Source organism: Neomonachus schauinslandi, chromosome 9, assembly GCF_002201575.2.
Source record: "Neomonachus schauinslandi chromosome 9, ASM220157v2, whole genome shotgun sequence".
NCBI classification, from domain to species: domain Eukaryota; kingdom Metazoa; phylum Chordata; class Mammalia; order Carnivora; family Phocidae; genus Neomonachus; species Neomonachus schauinslandi.
This window is the reverse complement of record NC_058411.1, coordinates 119,363,106-119,386,298: the sequence shown is the minus strand read 5'-3', so window position 1 is coordinate 119,386,298 and position 23,193 is coordinate 119,363,106. Positions and strand designations below refer to the sequence as shown.

General features: G+C 37.6%; 1 protein-coding gene across 2 annotated transcripts in view; it reads right to left on the bottom strand.

Annotated features, from left to right (window-relative positions):
- The window catches only part of UBE3A (ubiquitin protein ligase E3A), a 101,363-nt gene extending 79,720 nt beyond the window's left edge, over nt 1–21,643 (bottom strand). For both annotated transcript variants that reach the window (XM_021680632.2, XM_021680633.2), the window contains exon 1: nt 21,087–21,643. The gene's annotated coding sequence lies outside the window, so the exon portion shown is untranslated. The remainder of the gene's footprint in view (nt 1–21,086) is intronic.
- Between the last annotated feature and the right edge of the window lie 1,550 nt (nt 21,644–23,193).

Below are 23,193 nucleotides of genomic sequence, written 5' to 3'. Positions count from 1 at the left end.
TATTTTTCTCTACGTATACCAAAATAGTACAGACCCTCATTACCTCACCTGGTTTCCCATTTGCCTGTATCCTTTACTCCCTCTACTAGAATTATCTTCCCAACTTTGTCATATCACTCTCAAGCTCAAAATAGTCTATGCCTCCCTAATGCCTACAAGATAAATTTCAAACCCTACATATCATATGCGGTCCTTGTCACTGATCTCTACCCTTTCATACAAGCCTTACTGCCCACTACATAACATTATTACCAGGCACTTGATGATCTAGTCCCATCCCTGGATTACTGGTTATTACATACTGGCCATCAGTATTTCTGACTTCAATGTTTTGTTTCTCAGGTCACTTCACTCAGAAATACTTCCCTATCCTTTGCTAACTAAACTCCATCCAACAACAATCTACCATACCCTATTAAAAACTCTATTCATTCTAAAGGCTGTATCTCACAGGGTTCTCTAAGCTCTTCTGTAAATAACCACTGTCTTTTGGGTCTTATTATATGCTATTAATACTTATTAATTTCTACCCTATATTATTTTCTGCCTTATATTATAGCTATCTATATACATTTATCAGTGCTTCTAGTTGTAAGCTGGTTCATGGTACGGCTCATTTCATCCATATTTTTTATTCTCATAGTAATGGAGACTATGTTTTCTTGACACCACACCTCCCCTCTACAAAAAAAAAAAAAAAAAAATCAGGATCCTGACAAAGGATTTTGGGCTAGTTCCAAATGGAATTCATGTATAAACAAACAAGGGTATCATTTTTTCCCAATTAACACAAATTTAATCCAATGCCAATTTAACAAAAGTTTTGAAGACCAAGCATACCAAAATAACCAAGAAAATTTCACCTTCTAATGGAAGAATAATGTCTCTTTTTCTCAAGAAACTTGTTCTACCAGGGATTAAACCACAGAATATTAAATAGTATAATCAGTACAACTCTCAAAAACCTGACAGTATTTACTAAAACTAAATGCATGCATACTCTAGGACTTGAAACTTCCACTTCTAAGTATACATCAAACAGAAATGAGTATATATTTAGTGGAATGTTTAGAATAGCAATATTCTAAGTAGTCCCAAACCGAAAGTAACTAAATTATCTGTCCATCAACAGCAAAATGAATAAATTGTGGAATATTCCTAAAGTGGAATACTATACAGCAACTATCATAAACTATCAACGACTACAACCAACAATGTGGATGAATGTCATAAATATGTTAAGTGAGAGAAGCCAGACACAACTAAATATGATGGATTCTAGTTATATAAAGCATAAAAACAGGAAAATCTAATCTATGCTATTAGAAGTCAAGATAGTGGTTACTCTTGAGGGAAGAGAGGTAGTAACAAAGAGTGTAAAGGGGCTTCAGAGTTGCTGCTGCTGTTATTTCTTGATCTGACTGCTGGCTAAATGTACTCACTGTGTGAAAGTTCGACAAGCTATGTGTACATTTTATGTGCACTCTTCTGTATGTATATTATACTTCAATCAAAAGTTTATTTTAAGGTAAGGTATGAGCATTAGATAAACAGTAAGTGGAACAGAAGGTAAGCCCAGAGAAAGACCCAAAAGTATGTTAAGTGGCTTCTTGTCCCAAAAAAAAAACAACATATGAAACAGCTGTTTTCAGATCTGGGTAACAGACAATGCAGGACTGTGATCCATGAGAGAACCAAGAGAAATGAAGTGAGCACCCCAATGCTCAGATTTCTGTCTGGAGGCACTTTCCAATCTGTAGCCAATAAAGGGGAAATCTAATCAGAGGGCAACAGTATCACTAAAGTGAAAAACTCAGAGCTCCAGAGGCTGAATTTGTAAAACAGAATGAGAGGAAGGCAGTTATGCAGAGAAAAGGCTCCAGAATTCTGCCACTTGGCAATCCTTTGATTCTGCTCCTAAACTGTAAGGTAAAAGACTCCTTGAAACTAGAGAAAGAGGAGCAGTGAGCTGAAATATTCCCAGTGTTCATACAGGACTGGGAAATCCCTAAACTCCCCCGAACCAGAGTGAAGAGAATATACCGACACTAGGGATATTTTGTAGAGAACTAAGAAGGGCCATGCCTTTATAGTAACTACTAGCCTTAAATAAAGACTTCTGCAGACACACCCTAATATAACCTTGAGGGATCAAAGTGACCAGCAAGTTACTTAGCTGGCTGCCAAAACAAAGTTTAATACTCAAAAAAACAACAAAATCTAGTCACTCAACAACAGACTATTACGATGTGCAGCATCCAGTAAGAAATTACTAAATAGGCAAACAAGGAAATATGACCCAGAACCAAGAGAAAAAACCAATCAATGGACCCTGAAATGAAGAAACTGATGGAACCAGTAGATAAGGGCTTTCAAATACTATTATAAATATGGTCAAAAATTCAAAGGCTATGTAAAAAATGGAAAACACAAATCAAATGGAAGTTTTAGAAATACAAACTAAGATATCTAAAAGTATTTGACACTATAGGAAGAAAAAAAGGAACAATGAAACAGAAAACAAAGCAAACTGAAGCACAGAGAGACAAAAAGACTAAAAATAATATGTTAATGACCTGAAGACAAGATCAAATGGTCTAACACATATGTAACTGGAGTCCCAGGAAAAAGAGACCACGTAAGAGGAAGGGAAGTGATTTAAAAAATACATAGAAGAAATAATGGCTGACACTTATTTCAAATTTGATGAAACCATAAATGCACAAATCAAAAAAACAAAAACAGAAAAACTGAACAAATCCTAAGCAGGATAATCACAAACCAGTGATAAAGAGAAAATCTTAAAAGGAGGCCAGAGAGAAAAGACCCTAAGTAGAGGGGAAGGAAGATGGGTATAACCATAGACTTCTCATCAGAAACAAAAAGCTAAAATGGGGCACCTGGGTGGCTCAGACGGTTAAGCATCAGACTCTTGGTTTCGGCTCAGGTCATGATCTTGGGGTCATGGGATCGAGCCCTGCACTGGGTTCTGTGCTCAGCACAGTCTGCTTGAGATTCATTCCCCCTCCTTCTTCCTCCTCCTCTGTTCCTCCCTGGAAATCTCATATACTGTTGGTAGGAGTGTAAAACAAAACAAACCAATTTGGAGAAAAGATCTGGTATTATAACTACCCTATAAACCAAAAATCACAATCTTAGGCACTTACCCAAGAGAAAAGATATCATATATATCCACACAGACTTTCAAATAATTGTTCATTTTAGCTTTATTCCTAACAGCTAGGAACTGAAAACAGTGTAAGAATGAAGTTACAAACAACTGATACATGCAGTAACATGGATGAATTTCAAAAATATTATGCTGAGTAAAAGTAACCTCATATAAATTCTAGTGCAAGGTAAACTAATCTAGGATGAAAAGTGACCAGAACAATGGTTGATTTGCAGAAGTGATATGGGGACAGGAACTGACTAGGAATGGGTATAGGTTCTATAACTTGATAGGACTTAAGTGCTGCAAAGGTGTACACATTTGTCAAAACTCATGGAATGATGTATGTGGTAGATTTTATTTTCCAAAGATTGCCACCACAATATAATCCATCACACATGCTCTTCTTACAAGGTCAACACTGGCATTCTCCATCAGGTAGTGGGGTCTGTCCTTTCTCCTTTAATTTGAGTGGCCTCTGTGATTCTTTCAGTCAAGAGAATGTGGTACTCTGTGACTTAATGCTAGGTCATAAAAATGCCATTCACTGCCATATTGAATAAGTCAGCCACTTGGCAAGGAAGCCAAGCAACCACATACATATAAAGGCAACATAGTCCTGAACTCTAGCTGAAGTCCTGACAGCCAGCATCAATCTCCAGATTTGTGAGCCATCCTTCAGATGATTCCAGCCCTCAATTATCAAATTACATCAGTTATCAAGCTTCTCTGACAAGCTTAAAGCCAAGACAAACTACGCTTTCCAGTCTCTGCACAAAGCACAAATTCATAAGCAAACTAAATGCTGATATTTAAGGGTGATTTGTTAATAACTGGAACAATATACCAAAATCAGTTAAATTCAATATACTAAAGTTATAAATTACTAAGTTTTAGTTACAATATACATGCTGAAGTTAAGGATGAGGAATACTAATAACTGCAACTTACTTTGAAAAGCATCAAAAAAATAAAACAAATTAATAGATGGATAGATATGACACAAAGCAAAATGTTAATTGTGGAATTACATTCTACAATTATTTCACACCTGTATGAATTTGAGTATTTTTCCTAATAAAACCATAAAAATGAAATAGAGGCATTTTCATGCAAATAAAACCTAAAAGTTTTTTAGCCAAAAGATCTGCACTTTAAAAATTTCTAAGTCCTTCAAACCTGGGTCTACATAAAGAAATCTATACAAATCTACACAAAGGAAAATGAAAATGGTAAGTATGAGCATAAATACCAAAAAATGTTGATAATTTGGTTTAATAACTTGGTTTGATAATTTCTTGGTTTTTAAATGTCTTTACAAAACAACTGGCCGTTTAAAAGAAATAATTACAAATAAGACTGTGGAGTTTATAACTTATACAGAAGTAAAATTTAAGACTACAATACCCAAAAGGATGACAGAGTGTAAACAAATTTATACTGTATTAGAATTCTCACAATATACTGATAAATATATATATATAGAGAGAGAGAGACTGATATAAACTAAGGAATATTGTAAGTACTAGCACAACCACTGGGGGCAGAGGAAGAATAAGGTATAAGCTAGCAGCAAAGATCAAACAAACTTCTATAAAAACACTCAATCCAAAAGAAAACAGGAAAGGGGAGAAAGAAGATAGATGGAACAAACAGAAAACGAATAGTAACTTGGTAGTCTTAAACCTAACCATATAGTCAATTATAATAAATGCAAATGGACTGAATACAGCAAGAAATTATAAAAATCAATCAAAAAGATGCAACTATATATTGTCAAAAGAAAGACACTATACATAATGACAGGTAAGTTGGAAAAGATATAATATTCAAACATGAATCATAACAAAGGAGGACTGGTTATACTAATACCAGACAAAGGAGACTTTGGGATAAGAACATTACCAGAGAACCACAGAGAGATATTTCATAACAATAATCAATTCAACAAAGAGATCTAACAGTCCTAAATGTGAAAGCACCTAATAGCTAGAGCTTCAAAATACATGAGGCAAAAATGGACAGACTTGAAAGAAAAGATGGCAAGCTCACAATTACAGTTGAAGGTCTCAATACTCCTCTCTTGGTAATTAATAAAATAATTAACAAAAAAAATCAGTAATGACACAGAAGAAATAGATATATCTAATAAAGAGTTTGTATCCTGAAAAGAATGAGCAAGTATATGGATACTCAAAAAAGATATACACATGGCCTATAAACACATAAAAACGTCTCAACATCATTCTTCATCAGGGAAATGTAAAAACCATGATACTTCACACCCTTTAGTATGAAAATTGTTTTTTAAAAATAACAAAACAACAAGTGTTAGCAAGGATGTGGAGAAACTGGAACCTTGTGATTGCTGGTAGGAAGTAAAATGGGTACAGCCACTGTGGAAAATGGTATGCTGATTCACCCCCCAAAATTAAACAGAATTACCATATGGCCCTGCAATACCATTCCTAGGTATATACCCAAGAACTAAACATGCAAGAACTGAAAGCAAGAACTTGAAGAGATTATCTGTATACCCATGTTTACAGCAGCCTATTCATAATAGCCAAAAGAAGCAATCCAAGTGTCCAGTGAATGAATGGTTAAACAAATGTGGTATTTTTACATACAAAGAAATACTATTCAGCCTTACAAAAGAAGGAGGGGCACCTGGATGGCTCAGTCACTTGAGCTTCAGACTCTTGACTTCACTCAGGTCATGATCTCAGGGTTGTGAGATCAAGCCCAGCATTGGGCTCCCTGCTCAGCGAGGAGTCTGCTTCTCTCCTTCCTCTGCCCTTCCCCCCGCTCATGTGTGGGTTCGCATGCTCACTCTTTCTCTCAAAAATAAACGGAAGGAAGGAAGGAAGAAAATTCTGATACATGCTGTAACATGAGTGAACCTTGAGGATATCATGGTAAGTGAAACAAGCCAGAAGCAAAAGGACAAATATTGTATGATTACACTTACGTAAGTAGCTAGAATAGTCAAATTCTTAGAGACAGAAAGTGTAACAGTGGTCACTGGAGGCTGCAGGGAGGGGGAAGATAACAGGGACAGGGGAGTGTTACTGTTTAACAAGTACAGAATCTGAGTTTGGGATGATGAAGAAGTTCCAGAGATGAGTAAGAGTGATGGTTGCACAACATGAATATACTTCATGTCATTGAACTGTACACTTAAAAAAAGTTAAAATGATGGATTTTTATGTTACGTGTATTTTACCATAGTTAAAGAAAAAGAAACTGCAATGGGATACCACCACACACCCATCGGAATGTCTGCAATTTGAGAGTATCAAATGCCGACAAGGATTTGGAAGAACTGGAACTTTCATACACTGCTGGTGGGAATGCAAAATTGTATAACTATCTGGAAAATAATGCCTTATAAATATGAACATAAACTTGTCATGTGATCCAGTAATTACAACTTAAGGTGTTTACCCTGGAGAGATGAAAATATCTTCACACAAAGACACATGCAAAGAGTACCTTTATTCACAACAGCCTAATGCTGGAAAAAAATCTAAATGTTCACCAAAAAAATGAATAAGCAAACTGTGGCACAGTCATACTATATTTTTTTTAAAAAGTGATAAACACAAAATATATCTTTAATACATGTTAAAAGAACAAAGCCAAAAGAAGAGTATATAACTTATGATATCATTTATATGCAATTCTACAAGAGGCAAAACTAATAAGCAGATCAATTGTTGCCTAGAGCCAAAAGCGAGGAATGACTACAAAGGAACATTTTTAGGGAGTAATTCAAATGTTCTAGATCTTAATTGTGGTAGTTGTAACAGTATATATATATAGGCATCAAAATACATCAAACTGCACACTTAAAAGGGGGTATACTTCATAGGATATAAATTATACTTCAAAAAACTTTATTTTTTTAGTTTATGAAAACTTAATATATAAAAAGGTGGCATTTGGGGCACCTGGGTGGCTCAGTTGGTTAAGCATCTAACTCTTGGTTTCAGTTTAGGTCATGATCTCAGGGTCATGGGATTGAACCCCAAGTCGGGCTGGGCGCTCAGCAGAGTCTGCTTAAGATTCTCTCTCCCTCTCTCTTTGCTCCTCCCTTGCTCACGCACACATGTACTCCCTCTCTCTCTAAAATAAATAATCTTTGAATAAAATTAAAAGTGACATTTTAAATCAGTGAGGAAAGGATCCCTCAAGTGGTCTAGAGAATTGGCTACCCAAGTGGAAAAAACTAAAAGGTAGCTATTTGTATACCATATCCAAAAACATGCCAAATGCAATCCAGATCTACACCTATATCATACCGTATGCAAAAATTAACTCAAAAACAGATGATAGACCTAAACATAGAGCTAAAACTACAAAATTCTTAGAACAAGCATAAACCTTTATGACCTTAGATTAGGCAACAGTTTCTTAAATAACACCAACAAAGGCAACAAAAGAAAAATACATAGGTTGGACTTCACCAAAAATTAAAACTTGGGTGCTTCAAGGAAACAATCATGAAAGTGAAAAGACAATCCTACAAAATGGGGAGAAATATGTGGAAATCATCTATCTGATAAGGGACTGGTAACCAGAACGTATAAAGAATGCTTAAAACCCAACAAGAAAAAAAAAAAGACCCAATTAAAATACAGCAAAGGATTTGAGTAGATCTTCTCCAAAGAGGGCCAATCAACACATGAAATGTTGTAATCATCATTAATCATTAAGCAAATGCAAATCAAAACCACAAAGAGATACCTTCACACCCATAAAAATTACTAAAATAGACAATCAACTTTGGCATAGGAAGTAGAGCTATCAGAAACATCTTCGGGGGAAATCAGAAGGGGAGACGAACCATGAGAGACTATGGACTCTGAAAACAAACTGAGGATTCTAGAGGGGAGGGGGGTGGGAGGATGGGTTAGCCTGGTGATGGGTATTAAAGAGGGCATGTTCTGCATGGAGCACTGGGTGTTATACGCAAACAATGAATCATGGAACACTACATCAAAAACTAGAGATGTAATGTATGGGGATTAACATAACATAATAAAAAAAAGAAAAAAGAAAAGAAACAACCTTCATACATTGCTGATGCAACTGTAAAATGGTGCAGCCACTTTGGAGGATTCTGGCAGCTCCACAAAATGTTAAATATAGATACCTATGACCCAACAGTTTCATTCCTAGATATACCTGAGAGTTGAATATGTATGTTCACACAAAAGCTTGTATATGAATGTTCACAGCAATGTGATACATAACCAAAAAAATGGAAACAATCCAAATAGTTATCAACTGATGACTGACTAAACAGTGCATATATTCATAGTGCAGTATTATTCAGCCATAAAAAAATAAAATGCTGTTACATGCTTCTAGTGAACCCTGAAAACAGAATACTATGTAAAAGAAGCCATACACAAAAGGGCACATATTTTATGATTCCATGTATATGAAATGTCTAGAATAGGCAAATCCATATAGAAAGCAAGCAGATTAGTGGTTGTCAGAGGCTGGAGGACAGAAAAATAGGGAATGACTACTAACAAGTACAGGGTTTCTTTATGGGATGATGGAAATGTTCTAAAATTAGTGGCGGTGAATATACGAAAACCCAAATATACTAAATACAAATATACTAAAAATGAACTGTATGCTTTAAAAGGGTGAATTTTATGGTATGTGAATTATATCTCAATAAAGTCAGAAACTGTAAAAACTATATGCTGTACATTTTTTTTAAAAACAAAAAAAAACCTCTCAAAAAAGGAAAAAAGCTGCATGTAGTTAAACAGATATACTTACTTGGTATTTGCCAGGCAATTTTATGTTTTTTTCTACACTTACATTTAACAACTGTTATGTTTCAGAATTAGCTAAGAAAGGAAGAGGAACTTTCATTTATTTTTGTACTTAAAAATATACAGCTATCTACCTATATATTTCCTCACTCAAAAATAATTCTACATACCAATATTTAAGGTGGGGGGAGACCAACCAGGAAATACAAGAGACTCTCTGGAAATATGAAAATGTTAGAATTCTTGGTTTTATGATTTATGGGAATAGTTTAATATTTAAAATTGAGACTGTGCTGCAAATCTAGGTTGTACAATCAGTTATATATAGGAAAAGAATTCTGGGATCACAATCACTGTGCACTGGAAAAGAACTGAACTCTCTAAAATGACAAGTAGCCCGACCCTCCCTCTGGGTTCTGTGAACAGTTCAGAAATTAAATAAATTATGCTTATTTACCTACCTGAATAACTATAGAAAGTATACTCATGATTGGCCAATATTAAAATGCTATTTTCCCCCAATAAGGTATCTTTACTTAAGTGTTTTATTACGTGGCTTAGTAGCACTGACAGTATCTTATCTAAGTGTAGATCAAGTGTCATCTACAGAGATCCTTTAGAAATTCTAAACTACCAGAATTATTTCAATTTCCTGGCTTTAATGATAAACCACTCATTCTGGTCAACAATTCTATTATCTGAAAACAGAAGCAAATGTGCCACATAGTCCCAAGGACTTACTATTGTGAAATTTTCCCCTGGGTTCTTTTTGCACTATAGTTCATTTAAGTTCAATCTTATATAGTGCCTAACCTAAAATTAAACCTGGAATTATGCTAGCTTTCAGCCTGTGTTACACACACACACAAAAAAGATGTACAGTAGAAGATACTAAAATAACTAAAGGTAGGTGGGTTTTCCTTGAAATAATCATGAACACATATTTTCAGGTTTATTATATTTCATCTGTGTATCAAATGTAGTATCTAAACTCATAAAATCTGATTTAAGAATAACAAAAAACTGGCTTTTAACTTTAAAATGCTTTTAAGAAAACTTACCACATATACTTTTAAGTCAACTAGACTGCCTCTGTTAAAAGACAGAAAATTGTTGTTCTAAAGACCAGCCACACTTGAAGGACTTAAATAATAAAAATTGAGGGCATTTAATTTTCTATGAATGTCTAGTAAAATACCTCAAAGTAGCCTAATTATATTCTTTTAAGCAGTTACCAACTGGAATAGTATTTCTAGATCAATCAGTACATGAACAATCATTCATTCACCCAGCACTCACAAATGCTTGACATTGCACATTAAAAAAGAGAGGGGGCGCCTGGGTGGCTCAGTTGGTTAAGCGACTGCCTTCGGCCCAGGTCGTGATCCTGGAGTCCCGGGATCGAGTCCCCGCATCGGGCTCCCTGCTCAGCAGGAAGTCTGCTTCTCCCTCTCCCGCTCCCCCCTCTTGTGCTCTTTCTCTCTCTCAAATAAATAAATAAAATCTTTAGAAAAAAGAGAGGGTGCCTGGCAGGCTCAATAAGGTGGAACATGAGACTCCTGATCTTGGGGTTGTGTGAGCCCCAACGTTGGGTACACAGATTACTTTAAAAAAAAAATCTTTAAATAAATAAACAAAAGAGAGACAACCATTTACTTTTCTCAGAATCTTCAACTCAGGAGTAAAGAAATTACTTAACTGCAGTTGAAATTATGTACTTACTCAGGAAAAGCAAGATTCATTACCAGCATTAATACAAGGAAGCACTAAAACCAGTGAGTGCAAGGAGATTCTCAGGGAAGGCCTCCCCTAAGTAATATTTGGGAATATTTAGCAGTATTCCCTGAGACCTAAAGGATGGGTGAAATTTGTTGCCTGTGTTCCAAACAAATTGAAACGCACTGGCAAAGGGTCTGGCACAGAAAAGAGGTTAGGCAGCTAAAAAATTGAATAGGCTAGTACTGTTAGATGGTTCTGTTCAGTGAGGAGTGTGGAGAAAGGTAAGGCTAAGGAAGTACAGAATCTAGATCGCGTGGGACTTTGTAAACTACTAAAGGATTCTGAATTTTACTCTAAAAGCAATGGAAAGTCAAAGAATTTTTTAAAAAAATATTTTACTTATTTGATAGCGTGAGAGAGCGTGCACAAGTGGGGTGAGAAGTAGACTCCCCACCAAGCAGGGAGCCCAATGTGGGGCTCGATCCTGAGACTCCAGGATCATGACCTGAGCTGAAGGCAGACGCCCAACCGACTGAGCCACCCAGGTGCCCCCCCAAAGAAGAATTTTAAATAGAAAGTTACAAGGTTAGAATTCTTTTTTTTTTAAAGATTTTATTTATTTTTTGACAGAGAGAGAGACAGCGAGAGAGGGAACACAAGCAGGGGGAGTGGGAGAGGGAGAAGCAGGCTTCCCGCTGAGCAAGGAGCCCGATGTGGGGCCCGATCCCAGGACCCTGGGATCATGACCTGAGCCGAAGGCAGACGCTTAACGACTGAGCCACCCAGGTGCCCCTAGAATTCTACTTTTAAAAGATCATTTGAAAAGACAGAATTGTTATTTGTTCACAATAATCCAAAATTACAAACTATTAGAAATGATGCAGTTCACCCAAATTGATGGATACAAATACCATCAATAATCAAATACAATAAAAAAGGATGCTATTTATAATGCAAAAAAAATGAAATATCTAAGAATTTAATAAAGTATGTGTAAAAGGCATTTATGAAGAAAACAGCAAAATATTGAAGAATCAAATAAATAGCAAGAGAAGCCATATCAATTCTCAAATTATATAATGCAATTCCAAATAACATCCCCAAGGGAATCTGATAAACTGGTTTTAAATTATTATGAAAAAATAAAAGCCTAAGAGCCTAGATAGTTCTGAAAATTAATAAAGGGGAGGCCTGTCCTCCCAGATTTCAAAGCTTAATATAAACTATTTGAAATAAAACAATGTAGAACTGGTGTTTAAAAAAAAACAAAGAAACAAACTAAAATCAAACCCAAGCAGAAGGCAGATGATACAGATGACAATTTAAAAAAAAATAAAATAATGGGTAATGTTGGGACAACTCACTTATCATGAAAAAAAGAAAATCTGATTCCCAACTCCCTCCCACATGGACCTAAATGCAAAAAACAAACAAACAAAAAAACAAATAACATAAACCTCTCAACTATTAGCAGACAATATAAGAGAAATTTCTTGACCAAAAATTACAAATCATAAAGGAAAAGGCTCATGATTTCAACACTGAAACTTGAGATTCTATATCCCCAAAGAGAATACCATTAATAGGCAACCAGCAGTATTTTATTTTTATTCTGATAACTTTCATGGCTGCACTGTAAAATAAGAAGGCTGGATGAGATGACGGTCAAGGTCCTTTACAACATAAACACTATGCTAATGGCTTACTCTTTTTAACACCATTCTTTAATTTATAAAACACTTAAAAGATACCAAAAATAATAAAATTCATATGCATTTACCCACCATTTACACCATTTAATGTAAATTAAAATGAGGTATATTAGAGGCGCCTGGGTGGCTCAGTCGTTAGGCGTCTGCCTTCGGCTCGGGTCATGGTCCCAGGGTCCTGAGATCCAACCCTGCATTGGGCTCCCTGCTCGGCAGGAAGCCTGCTTCTCCCTCTCCCACTCCCCCTGCTTGTATTCCCTCTCTTGCTGTCTCTCTCTCTGTCAAATAAATAAATAAAATCTTTAAAAAAAAAAAAATGAGGTGTATAAAAAAAGGTATCATTTCACATCCATCAGGTTTGAAAAAATTTTAAAATAGGACAATCCAAATGAGGGCTAGGATGCTAGAAAACAAAGTTCACATATAAAGTATATACTGGCATAATGATTTTAAAGAAGAATTTAGAAATATCTAGTTAAGTCAGTTATTCACAACCTATTCCCAGGCAATTCACTTTAATGAATCTTCTTAAACACCTACACCAAAAAATGTGTAAAAGCAATCACTGCAGCATTATTTATGATAAAAAAGGAAGGTGAAATACATACATTTTATATATCCATACAATGGAGTACCATACAGCAAACTGAATAAACAAGACATATAACTCAAAAATGCTAAGTATTTTTAAAAAAAGAAATCTGATGAAAGATTATGTACAATACAGTACCATTTTGTAAAAATTTACAACACAAAACACTTATTACTATTGGATACTTGTACAGGGATACAGTAAAGTATAAACAAGAAGATGATGTATACTCAAGAACCTCAGGAGAATTATTAAAGAGGGTAACAGGACTGGGAAAGATTGGGAGGACGTTGCTATAAGTGAGTACCTAAGTCTGCATTTACTTCCCAAAGAACCCAAAGTGGCAGAATTTACAGTTCTGGATGGTATGTATTTGCTATATTATTTACTGTATGTTTTAAATATTTTATAATTAAGATAGATACATATATTCAAAAAGAAAAAATGAATATAAAATATCTAAACTGAAAATTACCTTGGAGATCATCTAACCCACCTACTTACTTTATTAAAGAAAAGATATTAGAATAAGAATATAAAATACTAATGTAGTCATGGCAGTTTTAAACATATGCTACTTAGGGGAATTAAATCTTGATCACTTAAGAGAAACTTGTAGGCCACAGTGATCAGCCTTAATTTCTCAAAATCTGACATCAGCTAGAAATATGGAGAACACAAACACACCCCTCCTAGGAAAGCCTAGTCAAATTCAGCACAGGCAGAGGCACTAAAGTGGGGCTGTAGCATAGATACGTCTTTGGCCCACTATCCAGGCTGACCCCTAGTCCTGTATCTACTTAAAATTAGTTAAAAGTTCTGAAGCCTAGAGGATTTTGTTCCTGATGATTCTTATTCATCAGCCCACAGCAGATATCTAAAAGTAGTCCTGAACTGGAAAGCAGTTCATTCATCAAGCATTTACAAATACATAAAACTGCACCTGAAAAGAAAAAAAAATGAGACACGCAGCAATTGTTCTCATAGGATCTTCAATCCAGGAGGAAAGAAAGGATTTAATTTCAGTTGAGGTAAGTGACTTACCTATTTTCCAGTTGAGATCCAACTATTTTTAAGTTCACCCCTCCTTGCCTTTCATTTAGCCCAAAATATGGAAGAGGAATTTTAGAGGGGATGAACTGATTCTGAGTTAAATGAGACCATAACACTTTACTTTTTCATTTTGAGGATAATCTGAAATACAGTGCACTGGGCAATAATTAAAGAAATATTCAATAATATCTGAAATGCAGAAATCTAGTTTTATGTGTTTAAAAGACAAAAGTTAGCTCGGTGTTTCTAATACATTCTCCTTAAGTGTTCTCAATTTCAACACTATAGTCAACTTTTAAGCACTTCCATTCTGTCAAGCACAGTGTATCCCTACCTTAGCTACCAAACTTTATCCTTTTAATTTTCTATTTTCCCTGTTCTTTAAACATGTTTAATGTATCCTAGTCCATTTCGGGGTGCTAAAACAAAATACCATAGACCAGGTGGCTTATGAACAGAAACTTATTTTTCAAATTCCTGGAGCCTAAGAAGCCCAGTATCAAGATGCTGGCAGATTCGGTGTCTGGCAAGAACCAGCCTCCTGGTTCACAGACAGGTGTCTTCTGGCTGCGTCCTCATATGGCAGAAGAGTCAAGGGAACTCTGAAATCTTTAATAAGGCATTAATCCAATGCATGAGGACTCTACTCATGATCAAATCACCTCAAGAAGGCCCCACTTCCTAAAACCATTACAATGGGTGTTACAATTCAAACATATGAATTTTGAGAGGACACAATCATTCAATCTATAGCAATATGCCACAGACAGCAAAATGTGTAAGAAATTGAATATGAATGAAGCAGGTTAAGTAATTAGGGAAACTTTTCATTTCTTAGCAGCTCTAAATTTAGAATATCTTAAACAGCATAGTTTCTATCACCAACATGCAACATGATGCATTGTCAGCCCACTTCAGAAAACTAGAAAAGAAAAATATTACCCAATTACTTTTCGTGTGAAATGGGATTTATCCATCAGTATACATGTCACATACAATAGGTGCTCAAAAGACATGTATTTTTCCCCCAAACAAAAACTTTATTTAACAAAGGTAAATACTTAACATTCTTATTTGTGGCACACTATAAGGTTATCAATAGTGGCACATACACACACACAGAGGCACAATAAATAGAATCCATAAGAAAAAATACTAAAATAATTAATAAGCTGGAAATACCCATACTTCTCCCTAGGACCCATGAGCTTTATATAGAAAACACTGGTGGGCATTTCATCTTTTCCCTTCCAAAGAACAGGATTATGCTTTACATCTGATAAGAGAAAGGAAGTATTTGTTGGCAATATGAAGAAATTCCCATAGTGGTAGCTGGAATGCTAGAATTATCATCTCAGAAGAAAATAACACCAGTTTTAAAGATGGAGCTAGAGTGCAAGGAAGTGACAAATTGTGACATTTGTATATACTGAATGGTAGATACATGATTGTTACATTATTCTCTGTACTGTCTGCATATTTAATTTAGAGAGAAAATTCAGAATTTATTCTGCATCACAAAGAATATAAAAGTAAAGAGGTTAGGATAGTGGTTACAGGCCACAAAAGCAATTCTAAGACTACCTTCTCACATCCAGTAATAGAAGTCTATTATATTAGCAGCTTGAAATGGGTAAGGTATCCCTTTTGATACAAGGAGAAAGAAGTCATCACATTAAGAACAAAGAGTTACAAGCCTCCACACCACAAAGAGATAGGTCAAAAAATTTTTTCATGTTTTATTTCTGTAATATAAAAGGATTTGTGCTTGACTAACCTCAACTAACCCCAAAGGGTACAGAAGGTCAACTTCTATAACACATTTAACTGTTAAGAGTCATCACATTAAGCTCCATATTGGCCAGCCAAGAGTTTCATTTAAGGTACATTTTATCCTACTTTTTTTAGTAAGTGTTCAGGGCTCAAATGTAACTTACATGCTTTTTATTTGTGGCATAGATGCTGACTTTAATTAAGTATTATATAGGATTCTCTTCTATGATCCACATGTGCTATCTTACAGATTGCAGGAGACTTCCTAGGATGGAGCTTCTGGAATAATCTTTTTTTCTTTCTTTTAAGGATTTTATTTATTTACTTGACAGAGAGAGAGACAGCGAGAGAGGGAACACAAGCAGGGGGAGTGGGAGAGGGAGAAGCAGGCTTCCCGTAGAGCGGGGAGCCCAATGCGGGGCTCGATCTCAGGACTCTGGGATCATGACCTGAGCCGAAGGCAGATGCTTAACAACTGAGCCACCCAGGCGCCCCAAAGTTCTGGAATAATCTTATCCAATAATGTATGTGTCCAAAACCTCTTTTCCTTTCAGGTCAACCTTATGATTTACCTGCAATTTATCAAATTAACAGGAGAGATCAAAAGTAAACCAAATTAGGGTGCCTGGGTGGCTCACTGGGTTAAGCGTCTGCCTTCAGCTCAGGTCATGATCCTGAAGTCCTGGAATCCATTCCTGCACTGGGCTCTCTGCTCATCAGGGAGTCTACTTCTCCCTCTGGCCCTACCCCCTCTAGTGCTTTCTCTCTCGCACTCTCTCTCAAATAAATAAAATCTTAAAAAAAAAGTAAAGCAAATTACAAGAAGGGGTCTGACTAAGGATTAATAAGACTGAATAGTGCATCACTAATTATTAAGATCTACTATTTATTTCAAATGTAGTTAACAAATTTAATTTAAACTCACACACTAAATATTTCCCAAAACAATACTTCTGAAAGTATGAAAAGGTTAAAAATAGAGAAAAGCACGAAAATATTCCAATCACTTGTTTACCACTAAACAACCTGTTTTCTTGGGAAAGTCACTAAGTCACATATAAGGTCACTTTATACAGTATTATTCTAATTTTTTTGAGAATGATCACATCTGAAAAACAATCCTTTGAAACAGACAAAGCAAGTATCACCTTCACTTAACAGAAGTTAACAGAACAAAGGCTTTGAAAGATAAATGACCTGCTCTTGACCAGCTAGGAAGCTAGATTGGAAGGATGAACCCATGATCTTCTGACACCAAAGTTAGTGCTTCTTCCTCCACATCAGTGGTTCTTGGTCGCTTTTGTTCACTGAACCTGTTGAGACTCTGAAACTTAAAATTTATATATAATTTTAGGGAGTTCACAGTCACGAAGCTTAGAATCAAAGAGAAACAACTGTCAGTTAAATCTCATTTGCAAACAGCAATATTCCAAAAAAGGTATTAGCTTTATTTCATTCTCAGTTTGGCCTTAAACTTAAAAACTTCATTTTGACTTATTATCCATCATGGTGTTTACTTAATGATAACTTAGATCAAAGCAAAGTTGGCAAAGAAATTTATTATCTATTTATTAATAAGTTATTTCATTTAAGAAATTATATAGCATCTTTAAGTATTTTACACATCTGTTCTGGACATAGGATATGTTTGTAGATTTTACAAACATTTAACGCCATTTCTAGTCACTGTAGTTTTACCTGACTTCCTTTATTAGAAGAAAAAGCCCCATTTCCTGCACTAACTCTTATGCTCAGAAAAGGCCCAATGATGGCATCTTGTAAAGTCTGCCTTCTAATAATAGTGTAGAAAACATTCAAATAGAAGCAAACTACTCCTCTCAACAGGTAGGACAGAACATACGCCACTGTATAGAGTCCTGAACTCTAGTCCAGAGACTCAGACTGTGCTTCTAGCTCTGCCCACCTGGGTGACTTTAAGAAAATCATTTTAAAGCTTTGCACTTCAATTTCTTCATGTATAAAATGAATGGAGTGACTGGCCTCAAGAACAGTCCTACTGAGAGGTTTGAAATATAAAGCTAGAACCAGAAGACAGAATGATAATTACCCCAGAAAAATATCAAAGTATTTACAGGCAACTGCCAAAGTAAATTTCTTTTTTTCATATACATACCCATTCACACACAGACACACACACACTATGTGCCAGATTTTGGATTATGGAGCAGGACCAAGGTAAAGATATAAAGTATCTCACATATGCCAAATAGTTGTATAAAGGGGCAAAAACAATATTCTTTAGAATAGCAGCTGCAGGTGGAAGTGTTGAGTCCACAGAACCGCCCTAAGACTGGAAGAGCACAGAAGAATGAGGCTCCATTATGTGAAAGGATTTCACAAAAAATGGTGTTATATGGAGAAAGTCACTAGACTATAAGCTTCCAAAAGACAGACACGATTGTCTTTGTAGCGCCTACATCTAACCCAGCTCATAGCAGACGCAGTAGGTACCCAATGAATGTCAGTTGACTATTCACTGATAATTCATCCAGATGCTGGCAACACACTTTCTGGTAAACACTAGGAGCCCCTCCCCTTAAAGAGTGAGTTCATAGCTAGCGAGAATGAAAACAATGTAAAGGGTAACATGCCAGAGTCCACACACACAAAAAATAACAAGGTAGGAAGACTTCAAATGATAATACTCTATGTGTTGGACATTTTACAAACTCTAATCCTCAAAACAACTCCGAGTTAGTTTCACCATCCCATTTTATAGATGACAAAACTGCAGCTTACTAAGACTAACTTGCCAAGATCAGACAACTAAGGTGAGCCCAGAATTAAAAATGGGATCTAATTCCAAAGCTATTTTCACTGCACATGCTGTAATGTTTTTGAATTTATCTTTACATTTGCAGTGGGGGGGGAAGAGTCAAAATCAGCCAAAACTCTGTTATCCTGAATTATCCTGAAAAGAGAAAATTTGTCTTCACTCATAAAAGTCAAAAAACTAGGGGTGCCTGGGTGGTTCAGTTGGTTAAGCTCAGATCATGATCCTGGAATCCTGGGATACGAGTTCCGGCTGATCAGGCTCCCTCCTCAGCAGGGAGTCTGCTTCTCCCTCTGACCCTCCTCCCTCCCATACTCTCAGTCTCTCATTCTCTGTCTCTCAAATAAATAAATAAAATTTTACTTTAAAAAAAAATCAAAAAACTAACTTTTTAACAGCTCCATGTGCATTTAATGTAATGTCTCTATGTTTTGACCAACACAAGTTTGGGTCTAAACAAAAATGTGCAACATGACAAGAAGATAACCAGTAATCATTTAAGAAAATAAACATTCGTAAATTTTTCAAGTGCTTGGGTTGAAAAATTTAGATATGATCCATAGTTTTGGATTATCCCACTGACTGCTTATTTGAAAGAGCAAATTATTTCAGATTTGGGGGGGGGTTTGAAGGGGACAGCAGAAGGATAATTTTAAAAATGACCTAAAGTTTAAGAAATACAACTGATTAAAGGTTAAATATCCAAGACACTGTAAGTACCCAATAAATCTTATTAAATGAACTGAACAAGTGGGATGAGAATGTGTCTTCCTCACACTTCTAGTAAGTATACTTAAGAAGGTACTTTTTTAAGCCAAGAAAAAAAAATGTACGATTTAAGAGAGATGAAATAAAAACAGCTTACCACACCTCTGAAAAGAAATCAAAACACTGTCATTTGTATCTCTGTGTAAAGTTAAACTCCTCAGGAACTAGGCAATATCCAGACAATAGTGCACATAATTCTTAGCATACTAATGCCAGTTAATAAATATTGATACAATAAGACTTTCTTAGTTTCGAATTCTAATTTTGTAAAGACAGGGTCATTATTTCTTGAATCTATTTCTTGCTTTTGTTGTGATTATTAGTTTCTTTAAAGGGCTTCTGGGTCATTCTTTGGGCTTATCAGCACTATCATTAATACTGTATTCATTTTATTACAAATGTGATAAATAACTCAGATTTATAAGCAAGATCTAATTCTAAAATTACTTCCACTATACACACCAGGATAAAAATTTTATTTTTATCTTTCTAAATTCTAAACTTTTTTACCTGGTTTAAACAGTAAGAGTACTCATTAATCAGAGGTTATGAAGCAAACACTTCTCATCCCTCTTGTCTAATTCACTCAAGATTTATTGGTTATCTACTGTGACTCTGACAGGTAACTTTTTAACAGTTTTTCTTCCAAACTTTAGGTCATTTCCATTTCAAGCCTCCTTCCCTCCCCCCAGAATATTCTGGAATAATTTCCTGCTTCTTTCAATATTGCAGGCAGTGGAATTCTCCAAAATTAAGGGTCATAGCTATATCCCCTCATGATTTATGGAGGGTAACTCTGGATTGTAAATCCCACACTGCTATTCGTTTACATTTTCAAAAGTACCCTAGCCACTTAATAAATATAATCCCAGACAGATTTAGTAATGTTTCTATTTTAGTATGCCAATTGGACGTTTTTAAAATTCAGAGACTAAATTATCTTTGAAGGAATCTAAGCTCAAACAGTGCCTACGTTAAAATTATTTCTAACAATTTTATGGACTAAAGCATTTGCCACATTCAATTCTGACTTTACCAACAAAACCTCCACGCCATGACGAAAAAAGAGTCCTTTTCATTTTCTCAACTTAAAAGGGAAAATAAAAAAATGCCAACTGTTTGCAGGTTTGCATTTAACAGAATCTCTGGCAAACCCGGTAGCTCACGTTTAATTTGAAAATCCCAATAAACTGTGAACACAACCCTTGGGCTTGATTTCCCACTTCATCCGCCCTCCCTCCCCACCAGTCCACCCCCAAAACCCCAACCCACCAAAGCACACGTCTAAGCATTTTTCACCAACAGAGCCAAAACCTCGAAAAAAGAGCTCCCCTTGGAAGGAAAAGGCCAGCCCTACCCTGCCTGGGGCCCAGGCCTGCTCCGCGAGCTCCGCTCCAAGGAGGGCCAACTCTCGACGCCCTGCACGCCCCGCCCCGGGCCCGCTCGCGTCCCCTTAGGCGACAAAACCCTCCCTCCGGCCCTCAGCCAGGACTGACAGTTACGGTAGCAGCAGCCGCTGCTACCAAAGGCCTACTTCTGGCACTGACCCCTCCAAACCACGCGCCCCCAAACACTCGCCGTGGCGCTGTCTGGGAGCGTCCCTACCTCCGCCAGAGCCAGCCCCGAAGGGTGGTTTGAGCGACAGAGAGAACGAAGAGAAATGCCGACCAGCCTCCCCGGCCCAGGCCCGGTCCTCGGCCACACTGACCTGCTGTCGCCCCCGCGCCTGGGCTGTGGCCCTCGCAGCAGCGGCTGCCTCACTGGTCGCAGTCGCCCTCGCTCGCCGCCTCCGCCCGCCACCGCCTCGTTCCCTGTCGCTGCCTCCACCGCCGGGGCTCATGCGGGACCCGCGCTTCCTTCTCCGGAGACTAAGGCCGGGAAAGGGGGCGCCGGGGCCGCAGAAAACCCCGCGCTCGTCGCCAGCCGCCGCTCCGCCGCTGCCTGTCCCCACTGGGGAACTGCGGGGCCCGCCGAGCCGGAGCTAGGCTGGGAGCTGCTCCGAGCGCGACCCCAAGGAGGAGCCGAGGGAGGCACCGCTGCCCGCGGCCGTAATCGTTGGGTCCGCAGAGATGAAGCTTAAGTCGGAGGCGGCAGCGGAAGGCGAGCGCCCAGGCCAGCGGATGGCTAAGTGGCAGCGGGGTGCACGAGCGGAAGGAAGGCGGTATGTCGAGATTCTGGCGAAGGGGATTCAGGCTATGTCGTCTCCTGCAGTCACCCCGAACCCAGCGCCACCATCTTGGGAAAAACGCGGATCTCGCGGCCGCAGCGCAAGCCGGGAGGACTGGCAGGGCGGGCCGAGTATCCCAGCAGGCAGCGCGTGCCGCCCGGTCGGGCCAGAGCTCCCGGCCGGGACGCAGGGACGTGGGGCGGGGCCGGGGTGCGCGCGGGAGGGCGCAGCGATATGTCCCGCCCTCTCTTGCCGGCTCCTCCCCCTTCCTGCTTGCCGTCGTCGCCACCGCAGGGGCTGTTGGGAAGGGGAAGTTGCTCGCGGCTCCTTGGAGTTCTGCCAGGGTTGGTGGCCATCTTGGGATCGGGCAGAGGGTCAGTGTTTCTATCGAGCCACCGCTGTCTATGGCCCCGCCGAAAGAAGGGCGTACACGCCGGAAACCCCCTGGAGCCACCAGGAGTGTTGGAGAGGCCCCTGGTATACCCAAGTCGAGGAACGTGCTAAGACTTAAACGCTCCCGATTTTAGGGGGACGAATCGGCTCTGAAAATCCGCCGAGGGACGGGGGGGTGGTTTTGATAGCTCCCAGCCGCGCGGCGAGGCTGTAGCCTCCGGATACCAGGCCCTCCGACCCCAACCTCTTTCCGTCCAGAGCTGCCTTTGTAAATACTGCAGAGGTACCCCGAGAGTATGAGCCATCTTTCAGGGGACCAAGGTCATTTGCTTAGGCCTCTCCAACACGATGTCATTAGTTTACTGGAAGATGAAAGCACGTCTCGCAGTTTTGACATTCGGTAGGTTAAGGAGATTGTGGCCTCTTGGTTAACATCAGCTAGATGGATGCTAATTTTGATCCCTATGACAACCCATTTAAAAGCCATGCGTCTTCATATTTACTATGAAGGTCATCGTTTTATTTAAAAGGGCTTTTTTTTTTTATGGCTCTGCGACACTTAACTAGCAAATACAGTGGAATCACTAACAATTCATAGTCTTAACGGCTTGCAACTTTGCTAAGCCCTAAAATGCTATATGAGATCCCATTCATCTGGTATTCAAAGAATTTTTTTTAAATCAACAATCTTACATTGCAGTGTATTCAGCTGCCATTCTTAGAGCATTATAAGTCAGGGATATGTTTATGTATACTGCTTCCCGGTTATAACCAACTGTAAAAAACTTAAACTATAAAAAATAAGCTAGTGGAATTTAAATTATCCCAGGACAATTAATGATAAATGACAGTATTAAATCATGTCTGATTTTAACTTAGTTCCTCATTGTTTTTTTCATTTCCCCCATTACAGATCCTCATTTGGAAACAATTTGTAGTTATATTTTATAGAAGAGGCTAGTTAAAATCGTAATCTATTAAGGATTTTCTTTGCATATTATCAAAATAGGCAAATGAGAATGAAAATCTTTAAAGATTTTTGTTAAAATAATCAAAGCAAAATGTTACTTCAGTATCTAGCCTGTGAAGATAGTTTAACTTATTCTCCTCAGAAATTGCCTGAATAAATGATATGTAATTTTATATAACCTGGTGCATCAAAATGGAACAAATTCCTGAGTACCAAAAAAATTAAAGACTGACGAGAAATAAATCTGCTCTTAAATGTCAGAATGACTGTCCAGATCTTTACTAA